This window comes from Macaca thibetana, chromosome 8, assembly GCF_024542745.1.
Source record: "Macaca thibetana thibetana isolate TM-01 chromosome 8, ASM2454274v1, whole genome shotgun sequence".
In the NCBI taxonomy this organism is placed as follows: Eukaryota; Metazoa; Chordata; class Mammalia; order Primates; family Cercopithecidae; genus Macaca; species Macaca thibetana.
The window spans coordinates 134,072,384-134,084,268 of record NC_065585.1 but is presented as its reverse complement, the minus strand read 5'-3'; positions in this window follow the sequence as shown (position 1 = coordinate 134,084,268).

Sequence of the window (11,885 nt, the reverse complement as noted above, 5' to 3'; positions counted from 1 at the left end):
GAAACTAGAAATTTTCAAACTGCTCCAGTATAATCTTCTTCCTATTTGACAGAATGGAAATCCTGATTCTAGCCATTAGACCAGTAGGTTCCTCAGCAAAATAACCAAGTAATTTTGTTTTAATATGGATGTGCTGAATAATTTTAAGGAAAGTCATTTTCATTTTCATTTTTATTTTTTTTGAGACAGGGTCTCGCTTTGCCACCCAGGCTAGAGCATAGTAGCACAATCTTGGCTCACTGCAGCCTCGACTTCCCAGGCTCAAGCCATCTTCCTACCTCAGCTTCCTGAATAGCTGGGACTGACTACAGGTGTGCATACCACCATGCTCAGCTAATGTTGGTACTTTTAGTTGAGACGGGGTTTTCCCATGTTCCCCCGGTTGGTCTTGAACTCCTAGACTCAAGCGATCTGCCCACCATGGCCTCCCAAAGGGCTGGGATTACGAGCAGGAAAGTCATTTTTAAATGAAGGTATTTTGACAGTGCTTTATTTAAAGGGAAGAAGAAAATGGAACTGTCGAGTGATCTTCCATTAGAACCTTAACGTTCCACCGGTGAAGAGAGGGAATGCTGTGATGGGTGCCTCTAACGAGCAAAACTGTGCAGGCCAGAAGAGTGGTGGGGAGAGGAGGTTTTGTGGGAATGATTAGTTGTGAGTTCCTAGCAGTTTGCTTTGTTATCGTGTTTAATAATTTACATGTTACAGATATTTCTTCAAATGTTCCCAATGTTCTATATTTTTTATTGAAAATAATTCAGTATGGGCAGAATTACCTGATTAAAATCACAGTTTGCAGGGTGGGGAGGAAGTAGCCTGTGAAGCTGGACTCATACCGTCTTTCGCAGATGAGGAAATGAAAAGTCAAGACAAGAAGTGACTCTGTTAAGATTACACAATTTGGGGCAAAATGACAGCCAGAGTTATTTATCTCCCAGGTGCAAAGCTTTTCCCCAAAATCAAACCTCCCTCTAAAATCAGGTTTACACACTTTTATACTTGTTTGGGAGAAATACAGATTTTCAGTGCGCCCAGTAGGCTCGTGTTCAAAGATGCAAGTGTCATCAGAGAAGGAAGGAAGAGAGCATTCTATGTACTTGGTATTTGCTGGGTTTCGAGTCTATTTGTGGGTTCCATGGGTCATGATTCATCAAAAACTGAACTTAGAGATCCAGGAATAAGACAAGTGCTGGCTGCAGGCTTTAGTGGTACTGACAGCTGAGAGCTGCCTAAAAGACAAAGCCAACAGAACAAAGTTCTAGATGCATAAGCGAGTGCTTATAAACAGCATCTGCACTTTTAATTTTTAATTTTGGTGTGTGTGTGAATGTTTAACATGAAAGAATTTTCTTCAGTTCAAGGGTACATATGCAGGTTTATTGTATAGGTAAACTACTCATGTCATGGGGGTTTGTTGTACAGATTATTTCAGCACCCAGATTTAAGCCTAGTACCCATTAGTTAATTTTCCTGATCTTCTCCCTCCTTCTACCCTCCACCCTCCAAAAGGCCCCAGTGTGTGTTGTTCCTCTCTGTGTGTCCACGTGTTCTCATCTTTTAGCCCCCACTTATAAGTGAGAACATGTGGTATTTGGTTTCCTGTTTCTGCGTTAGTTTGCTAAGTATACTGGCCTCCAGCTCCATCCGTTTTCCTGCAAAGAATGTGGTCTTGTTCTTTTTATGGTAGCATAGCATTCCATTGTGTATATGTACATTTTCTTTATCCAGTCTGTCATTGATGGGCATTTAGGTTGCTTCCATGTCTTTGCTGTTGTGAATGGTGCTGCAGTGAATATACACGTGCCTGTGTCTTTATGATAGAATGATTTCTATTCCTTTGAGTATATATGCAGTAGTGGAATTGCAGAGTCAAATGGTAGTTCTGTTTTTAGGTTTTGGAGGAATCACCATACTGCTTTCCATGATGGTTGAACTAATTTACACTCCCACCCACAGTGTATAAGTCTTCTTTTTTCTCCACAACCTCACCAGCACCTATTGTTTTTTAAATTTTAGTAATAGCCATTCTGATTGTTGTGAGATGGTATCTCATTGTGGTTTTAATTTGCATTTATCTAATGATCAGTGATGTTGAGCTTTCTTCATATGATTTTTGGCCACATGTATATCTTATTTTGAAAAGTGTCTGTTCATGTCTTTTGCCTACTTCTCAATGGAGTTATTTTTTTCTTGTAAATTTAAGTTACTTATAGACGTTGGACATTAGACCTTTGTCATTTGCGCAGTTTGCAAAAATTTCTCCCATTATGTAAGTTGTCTGTTTACTTTGTTGATAGTTTTCTTTTGCTGTGCAAAAGCTCTTTAGTTTAATTAGATCCCATTTGTCAATGTTTGCTTTTGTTGCAATTGCTTTTGGCATCTTTGTCATGAAATCTTTGCCTGTTCCTGTGTCTCCAGAATGATATTGCCTAGGTTGTCTTCCAGGTTTTTTACAGTTTTGGGTTTTACATTTAAGTCTTTCATCCATCTTGTGTTAATTTTCCTATATGGTGTAAGCAAGGGGTCCAGCTTCAATCTTGTGCATGTGACTGGCCAGTTATCCCAGCACCATTTATTGAATAGGGAGTCCTTTTCCCATTGCTTGTTTTTGTCAGCTTTATCAAAGATCAGATAGTTGTAGGTGTGTGACCTTATTTTTGGGCTCTCTATTCTGTTCCATTGGTCTGTGTGTCTGTTTTTGTACCAGTACCATGCTGTTTTGATTACTGTGGTATAGTTTGAAGTCAGGTAGCATGATGCCTCCAGTTTTGTTCTTTTTGCTTAGAATTGCCTCGGCTATCAGGGCTCCTTTTTGTTCCACGTGAATTTTAAAATAGTTTCTTCTATTTCTGTGAAGTATGTCATTGGTAGTTTGATAGGAATAGCATTGAATCTATCAATTGCTTTGGGCAGTATGGCAATTTTCACGATATTGAGTTTTCCTATCCATGCACATGGAATGTTTTTCCATTTGTTTGTGTCATCTCTGATTTCTTTGAGCAATGTTTTGTAGTTCTCTTTGTAGAGATCTTTCACCTTCCTGGTTAGCTGTATTCCTAGGTAGTTTATTCTTTTTGTGGTAATTGTGAATGGTATTGCATTTCTGATTTGGTTCTTGGCTTCACTATTGTTTGTGTACAAGCATGCTGGTGATTTTTGTACGTTGATTTTGTAGCCTGAGACTTTGCTGAAGTTGTTTATCAATTTAAGGGGCTTTTGGATCGAGACTATCCAAGAGATCCAAGAGAGATCGGTTTTCAAGGTGTAGGATTATGTCGTCTGCAAACAGGGATAGTTTAACTTCCTCTCTTCCTTTTCGGATGCTCTTTATTTTTTTCTCTTGCCTGATTGCCCTGGTCAGGACATCCAACACTATGTTAAATAAGAGTGGTGAGAGAGGGCATCCTTATCTTATGCCAGTTTTCAATAGGAATGCTTCCAGCTTTTGCCCATTCAGTATGATGTTGGCTGTGGGCTTGTCATAGATGGCTTTTATTTTGAGGTATGTTCCTTCAATACCTAGTTGATTGAAAGTTTTTAACACAGTGTTGAATTTTACTGAAAGCCTTTTCTGAATCTATTGAAATAATCATGTGGTTTTTGTCCTTAGATCCATTTATGTGGTAAGTTACATTTATTGATTTGCATATTTTGAACCAACCTTGCATCCCAGAGATAAAGCCTACTTGATTAGGGTGGATTAGCTTTTCGATGTGTTGCTCGATTCAGTTTGCCAATATTTTGTTGAGGATTTTTGTATCGATGTTCATCAGGGCTATTAGTCTGAAGCTTTCTTTTTTGTGTCTCTGCCAGGTTTTAGTATCAGGGTGATGCTGGCCTCATAGAATCAGTTAGGAGGATTTTGGAACAGTTTCAGTAGGAATGGTACCAGCTCTTCTTTGTATATTTGGTAGAATTTGACTGTGAGTCTGTCTGATCTTGAGATTCTTTTGGTTGGTATGCTACTTATTACGCCTAAATTTCGAAGCTCATTAATAGTCTGTTCAGGGATTCAATTTCTTTGTGGCTTAGTCTTGGGAGGGTGTATGTGTCCAGGGATTTATCCATTTCTTCCAGATGTTCTAGTTTATGAGCACCTGCACTTTTTAAATTATGCTGGGAACATAGGCTTCCATTGCTTTGCCATCTTTCACTACCATCCTACATGTTTATTCGTCATCAGTTCAACACACTTTATGATTTTGTGCCAAGATTGACAAATACTTTGTTGTGCTATTATCTTGATAATAGTATTCTTTCACATAGTGAATGTTTCAACATAAAAAAATTCAAAAGGATTACTTTGTCTTATTAATTTGGAATGGAACATAAACGATGAGTATCAGTCATTTAAACTGTGGTAACAATGAAGTAAGTAACCAGAAATTGATAGGTCGGTCCACTTTTCAATCAGCTGCTCCCAATTGAAAACATGAAATGTTTATTCCATATAGCTCTTTTCATAAAAACATCTGGGCAAGTTGTCTCATAATTTTTTTTTTTTTTTTTTGGAGACAAAGTCTCGCTCTGTCACCCAGGCTGGAGTTCAGTGGTGCGATCTCAGTTCATTGCAACCTCAGCCTCCCAGATTCAAGCTATTCTTGTACCTCAGCCTCCTGAATAACTAGGATTACAGGCATGCACCATCACACCTGGCTAATTTTTGTATCTCTTAGCCAATAAAAGCTTACAGCTTACATTTGCGATGAAGTTATTTGAAGCATTGTTTGCAACAGTGAAAGAGGGAAGAGTCTAATTGTCCAAAATGAGGGACTCAGCTAACTACGTTTTTGTGCATCTGTACAAAAAGTGATGCAGCTTTTAAAATGAGGTAGATCCCAAATAACTGATGTTGAAAAGTCTCCTAGGCTGTCAAGTGAGAAAGGAATGTACAGAATATTCATGCTTTAGAAAAATAAGGGAAATACACACACATACACACGCACACACATAAATAGGTATATATGTAGCTGAATGTGCAAATCTGCACTCCGTCATGGTTGCCTCGGGAGAGGGCAGCTGAAGGACAGACACGCTTTTCACTGTATTTACCTATTCGTGCTGCCTGAATTTTACCATGTAAAATCCATACATTTAAAAAAATTAAAAACTAAAAAAAAAAGTAGGTAGATACTTAAAATGGGACCTCAACCTCTCAGGTTGTTAATTTCAGAAAATACTGAAAAAGTACAGAGCGAGACTCCGTCTCAAAAAAAAAAGAAAAAGAAAATAATTAGCTGGGCATGGTGGCACATTTCAGTTGTCTTAGTTCTTTTTCAAGGACATAAAAAGCCACGGGGGGCTGGGGGGAAGCCCTGTGCATGCGGATCACGAGGTCAGGAGATCGAGACCATCCTGGCCAACATGGTGAAACCTCGTCTCTGCTGAAAATACTAAAATTGGCTGGTGTGGTAGCATATGGTTGTAGTCCCAGCTACTCGGGGGGCTGAGAGGTGGGAGAGTCACTGGAACCCAGGGGGCGGAGGTTGCAGTCAGCCAAGATTGTGCCACTGCACTCCAGTCTGGCAACAGAGTGGGACTCCATCTCAATAAAAAAATAAATAAATAAAGCCTCTTGAATGTAAGAAATGTGGTAAAACATTTACTCTTTCCTATTCCCTCAAAAACATGAAAGAGCTCACACTGCAGAGAAACCTTAAGAATGTAGGAAATGTGGTCAAGCCTTCAGATTTTCCTGTTTTTGAAGATTTGGGAGGACTCAGAGTAGAGAAAAGCCTTTTGAATTTAAATTTGTGGTAAGGCCTTCAGTTGTGTTAGTTCCATTTGAAGACAGCTCATTCCTGAGAAAAACCCTATGCATGTCCAGAATGTGGGAATGTGTCATTTCTCTCATACCCACTCAAGGACATATGAAAATGCACACTGTAGCTGGCTGGACCTTGTAAATACAAGAACGTACACAGGATTAAAACTCTAATAGTTTAGAAAATGCAAGAATATTTTCAGTTTTCACATTTACTTGAAAAGTCATGTGAAAACTCCCACTGGAAAGAAGTTCTATAAGTGACGCTTTTCTAATTTGGAAAGCCTGATGCAAATTAATTATCGTGCAGTGCTTGAAAAAAATGTATGAAATGTTACACGTTACAAGTATATTGTTTTTATCAGTGGTTCATTCTTAAAGAGTCTTGAGTATGCATTTCACTTTGTTTTGCAGGGAAACCTAAACCTAAAGCTGCCAGCTCATATCCCATCTCCTGTTTTCTCTGATGAGGCCTGGCATTCTGCTGCCAACCTTAGCAACTCCTTTAGTGCCCACCGCATCCGCTAACCCCAACCCCCAGCCATGTGAAAGGTAGGTGTGAGCCCTGCAGTGACCATCTGCTGCAGAGCTTCTCCGGGAATGTTTCAGCCCTAGAGGTAGCAGCCTGAGCAGGGCGGGGACTGCCCTAGAACATCAGTGGTTGCAAATGCAACCACATCTCAACCTCCGCTAAGACTCACATTTTCTTCCAGATTTTTACGTATTTGAAATCAGGATTATCCTACAACCTCTGTTGTGTAGGTTGTGACCATAATAGTGCTAGCATTGCCTATTGCGGCATAGGCACGTTCCAAACACAGCACTGAAACCTGCGCAGTGGGTGTCAGAGGCCAGGAGAAACATTCAGCCATCATTGAAACCCCTAGGAACCAAAGAGTTGTAGGTTTTGGGCAAACCAAATAGAGTTAAGCACATTCCTAAAGCAGGTGTCAAAAGTAGGCTAGATTGGAGTAATTATAAAGCTGGTTTACAGTGCCAGTGACTTTTAGGTTTTATGAATTCTTTTAAGGAGTGCTCTAACATCAAAGTCGTATTGGCACAGAGAACAACACTGGGTGGAAAAACCAGAGACACCAACCACTGAGTCAAAAAGTGATTCAGAGAAGTGAAACCCAAAGTTTTAGGAAAACCAAACATATATTTCTAGATCCCTTTCTACAGATGCACAAGTGATAACATCTGCATCTAGCCAAGTCTCAAAGAGCTCCTCAATGGGATATAAAGTAAAAAGTCCAAACAACAAGAAAGCATTCTGTTTTTTCTTTTCTTTGTTTTTTCAGAGATAGGGTCTGGCTCTGCTGCCCAGCGTGGAGTGCAATGCTGTGATCATAAGTCACTTCAGCCTCCGCCTCCCGGGCTGAAGTTATCCTCCCACCTCAGCCTCCCAAGTAGCTGGGACTACAGGCTCACACCACGACATGTGGCTAATTTTTGTAGAGACAGGGTCTCCCTGTGTTGCCCAGGCTGGTCTTGAACTCCTGGACTCAAGCAATCCTCTTGCCTCAGCCTCTCAAAGTGTTGGGATTATAGACGTGAGCCACTGCACCTGGCCATTGTGTCTATTTAAATGCAAGAAGTTTTCTTCCTTTCTTAGAACATAAAAATACTAGTGTGTATTATAAATAATGGCTCATTTTAATAATACATTTTTAATGATATATTTTCTGGGTGCCTTGAATATTAAAAAATTAGGAAAGTACATCCTTGGAGGCAGCTACTTGTTCTGGTTCATTCTTTCATACTACAATTACAAATTATATTTACACTTCTCACAGCAGTGTAGGTACAGAAGAATTGTACTTACAGTGTAAAGAAGGAACTGGGCAAAATAATTTTTCAATTTACAATCTTTTAACAAATCAAAAAAGAAAAACTTTTCTTAAGGACTTCAGACAAATGAATCAATAGACAAGGTATCACATATACTCCCAAAATAAGGCAGAGTTGTCCCCCAAAACTATTCCCTTACAGACGCTCACCTTATATTAGAAACATTACAGTCTTTCACGATATACTATATGCTGTCAGTAACCTGAAAAGAATACAAGTTATTGTTTTGTGTAAAACATATTAGCCTCAAGCAACCTTAAGCAATGCTAACATTGCTGCTGGTAGGATAAGTTGTTAAGGAGGCACACTAACAGTCATGGTCTCTAGGATTATAAAGCTACAATTACAAGTATTTGGTGTCACTGGAAAGAAGCCTGTTAAAAATCGAAGGCAGTGCTCTGTGGATTCTGAAAACCAGCTGCCCTAGTGCTACTTACACACAGGCATACTTGTGGTTTGGGATAAATGTCCACCAACAGCATCATACATAGACCCCAAAACTGCTGTATCCCAAACAACTTAGAAAGAAAAAAGATCATCTGCTCTTAACCTATTACAGGATGCCAAAGGGGGGCACCAAGGTCAAATATGAAGTCTGAGTGACATTCCTGAAATGCGAATGTGAAGAAGGAAAGCCCATATCCTGGTTAATAGATTAATAAATCTGAAACACCTGTAACTAATAGTAAAGGCATCTATTATATCCTCTCATCTACAATTCTAAACGTTATATGCATAAGTTGGGTGGAAAAGATTTTGGGCTCTTCTCATTGGAAGGTAAGGGGTTGCCTATTTGGCTACCTTATAGACAAACATACTAAAGCTATAAAAACATTGCCCTGAAACAATTTTTTAAAAAGTAACTACCATAAAAAAATCATTAAAAAACAAGATTCCTTTCTCCCAGGTGATTTTTGGAAGCGATTCACTGATTTAGAGGCAGTTACCATCCGGTTATGTGAGATCTAGGATCCACCATTCATAGCTGTTGTATTAGAATGTTAAGATTCTCCAGCAAAAAATAAAGTTTATGTTCTTCAAACTTTTTAGAAAAATAAAACGTTCAAGTGTAGCCTCTTGCCTCAGCCTCCCAAAGTGCTGGGATTACAAGCATGAGTCATTGCACCCAGCCACAAAAATAAAACTTTTAAACAAATGTAAACCATATTGAGGTGCATGAATACGCACCAAGAGGAAGGTGTTGATGGTGGAGAATTTGATCACAAATTAATCCAACTCTTTCTGAAGATAAATTTGACAATGTAAAATGAAAAAGCAAGTAGGTGTTTATGTCCTGTGACCCACTAATTGTACTTCTAGGTTTCAGCAATTAAATAGTGAAATAATTACATCATTATGATACTCCATTCAATGAGTTATGCAGCTATCTTTAAATGGCAAATACTGAAACTACATGTAAGTTCTTTGTAATGCATAGAGGACTGGAGAATATTTTCAAACAACTACTATATGGCATGGCAAAAATTGCAAGTGAGTCTTTTCCAAAACTTTTGACAATATTGCCTTCACACTACTTTTAGAGTAAAAGAAAAAGGTTTCACCTTCCAGTCCTAGCTTGTATAAGCATAGAAGAAAATACAAGATAATACACTAATTGTTTTGTGTTGTGTTTGAGATGGTCTCGCTCTGTGACTCAAGCTGGAGTACGGTGGCGCAAGCATAGCTCACGGCAGCCTCAAACTCCTGGCTACAAGTGATCCTCCAGCTTCAACCATGTGAGTAGCTGCTACAGATATGTGTCACCACATCTGACTTAAACTACTTTTGTAGAGATGGGAGTCTTGCTATGTTGTCCAGGCTGCTCTCGAACTCCTGGCTTTAAGCAATCCTGCCTTGGCCTCCTAAAGTACTGTGATTACAGGTGTGAACTGCTGTGCGGGGTCCCACACTATACTGCTAACATGTTATTGATTGGGTTTGGAGGGGAAGACAACTTTATTATGTATCTTTTAAATTGTCTGAACTGTTAACATTTTTTTAAATGACAGAATTCAAAGCATTTTCTGAACACACTCATCCCCTTACCATAAAATACAATCGCAAATTGGTGATTTGACCTATGTGAGTTAAAAAATACTAAATATCTCCCACCTACCATAGTAAGTGTCCAAAACACTCAGTAGCTTTCACTAACCGAGTCTGTTCCGGACTCCAGGCCATCTATCTTGCTGGCAGACATCGGGATCGCTGTTTGTGTAGCAACACAAGGCACTTCCCAGCAATGCCACACACAAACATGTGAGCAGAAAACTAATAACCACAGGCAGTCTGTGTAAAACATCAGAACAAAGCCAATCTTTGTATTCTTTTTTATTTATAAATAAACTATTTTTGTGGTTAAACCCACTTTTCCTTCTAAGTAGCTTTTTGGGTTATTTCCAAATTAACCATAAAAAGCCCTTTCTCCCAACAGAAAGGAAAGCATTTTACAGGAAAACATTGATGGGCTCTGGGATCCCAAGAGGTGCACCAGATATTGAGTGTTCAGATAGAAGGGACAACTAACTCTAGTCTTGGAGTACAAAAATGTCAGTGAATAAGAATCATCCAAAGACGCTGAGGCATTCATTGTTTTTCACTCTTATTTGAGGTCCCCTAGAGGTGTGTTTATAGACTGGGAAAGACTCAAGGAAGCTGTTTGGAACAAACCCCTCCAAAGGATCCCAATTAAAGGTCATCCTAGGAGCCTGGTGGATACGCTGGAAGGCTAGGGTCTAGGAGACAAACGTCGCTCAAGTTGCTGCTTCTTATCTCATGAAAGGGAAGAACTGCTTATTCCTTTAAGATAACTGAGAGTAAGTTAAGCAAACTTGAGAACTGTTTTTTAAACTATAAACAATAAGCAATCATTTTAAAACTCAATTATCTACCCAAATGTTCATAGCAGCATTATTCATAAGAGCTTAAAAAGTGCAAAAAAAGTAAATGTCCCTCAATAGATGAATGGATAAAGAAAACAGAGTATTATCCATACAATGGAATATTACTTAGCAATAAAAAATGAAGTACTGATACATGCTAAAACATGGATGAACCTTGAAAATGGACTCCTTAATTAAAGAAACCACTAAAAGGCAACCACATTCCACTTATATAAAATGCCCAGAACAGGCAAACCCAGGAACAGATGTACATTAGTGGTTGCCTAGGGTGGGAAGGGCTTATATAATATGGTTTCTTTGTGGGGTGTTGAAATGGCCTAAAATTAGATTATAGTGATGGTTGCAAAACTCTTTAATACATTGAAAGCCACGGAACTATAAATGAGTGAATTTTATGGTATGTAAACTACATCTCAATAAACTGTCAAAAAAAGAATTCATTACTAACTGGTTTTAAAAATAAGATCTTCCTCCCTCTCAAGAGTAGCCCAAAAGAAAAATAAAATCTACAAACATAAACCTAAGTATATTAAGTGGATGAAAAAGCTATAATAATGTAACTGTTAAACAATTCAATTACCTAAAAGTTCTCCAGTTAATAGTCAAATAGATTTTATAATCCAGTTATGCCTTCATAACTTCAACTATTATGCTTTGACGTAACAGTTCAAAACTCCAAATGCATACCATTTTGTTACCAAGCAGGTAACATAAATGCCTTTTAATCCTTGATAGCTGTTACCAAATACATCCACGATTAATCTGTGGAATTGGAAGTTTCACTTCCTAGCGATTTTACATGCAGTACATTCTGAGGTCACTGGAAAAAAGTTAACCTGTATGTATCTATACAGTATTGCACCAAAAATATTTTTTTTAAGTGACAGGATTGAAAGCATTTTCTGAACACACTCATGCCTCCTTACCATAAAATACAATCACAAACTGGTGATTTGGCCTCACTTAAAAAGTTAACCTGTATGTATCTATATGGTAATTGCATCACAGGGTTTAGAGCAGCCCTTCTGAGGGCTCAACCCAGCAAAATCTAAAAAAAAAAAAAATAGATGCCACAAGAAAGTGCTCTTTGGAAAACTGCATTGGTCTAAATTGGTCTGACTAGTGGGCCTCAGCTGGATTCGAACAACCAGTGGTACCTGGCACTTAACGAGTGAATCTAAAGGGGTATAGCCCAGAAACCTGTACATTAGACAGTCTCCCTAGATGCTGACATTGCCAGGTCAGGGAATTACGTTCCTGGGAATTACACTTAGTTCACTAACAGGAGGGCAATCAAAATAAGAGAGGAGCTACCCTTCGCTGGCTACATCATCTTTAAACTCTTCATTTCCCACAGATCTAGCATC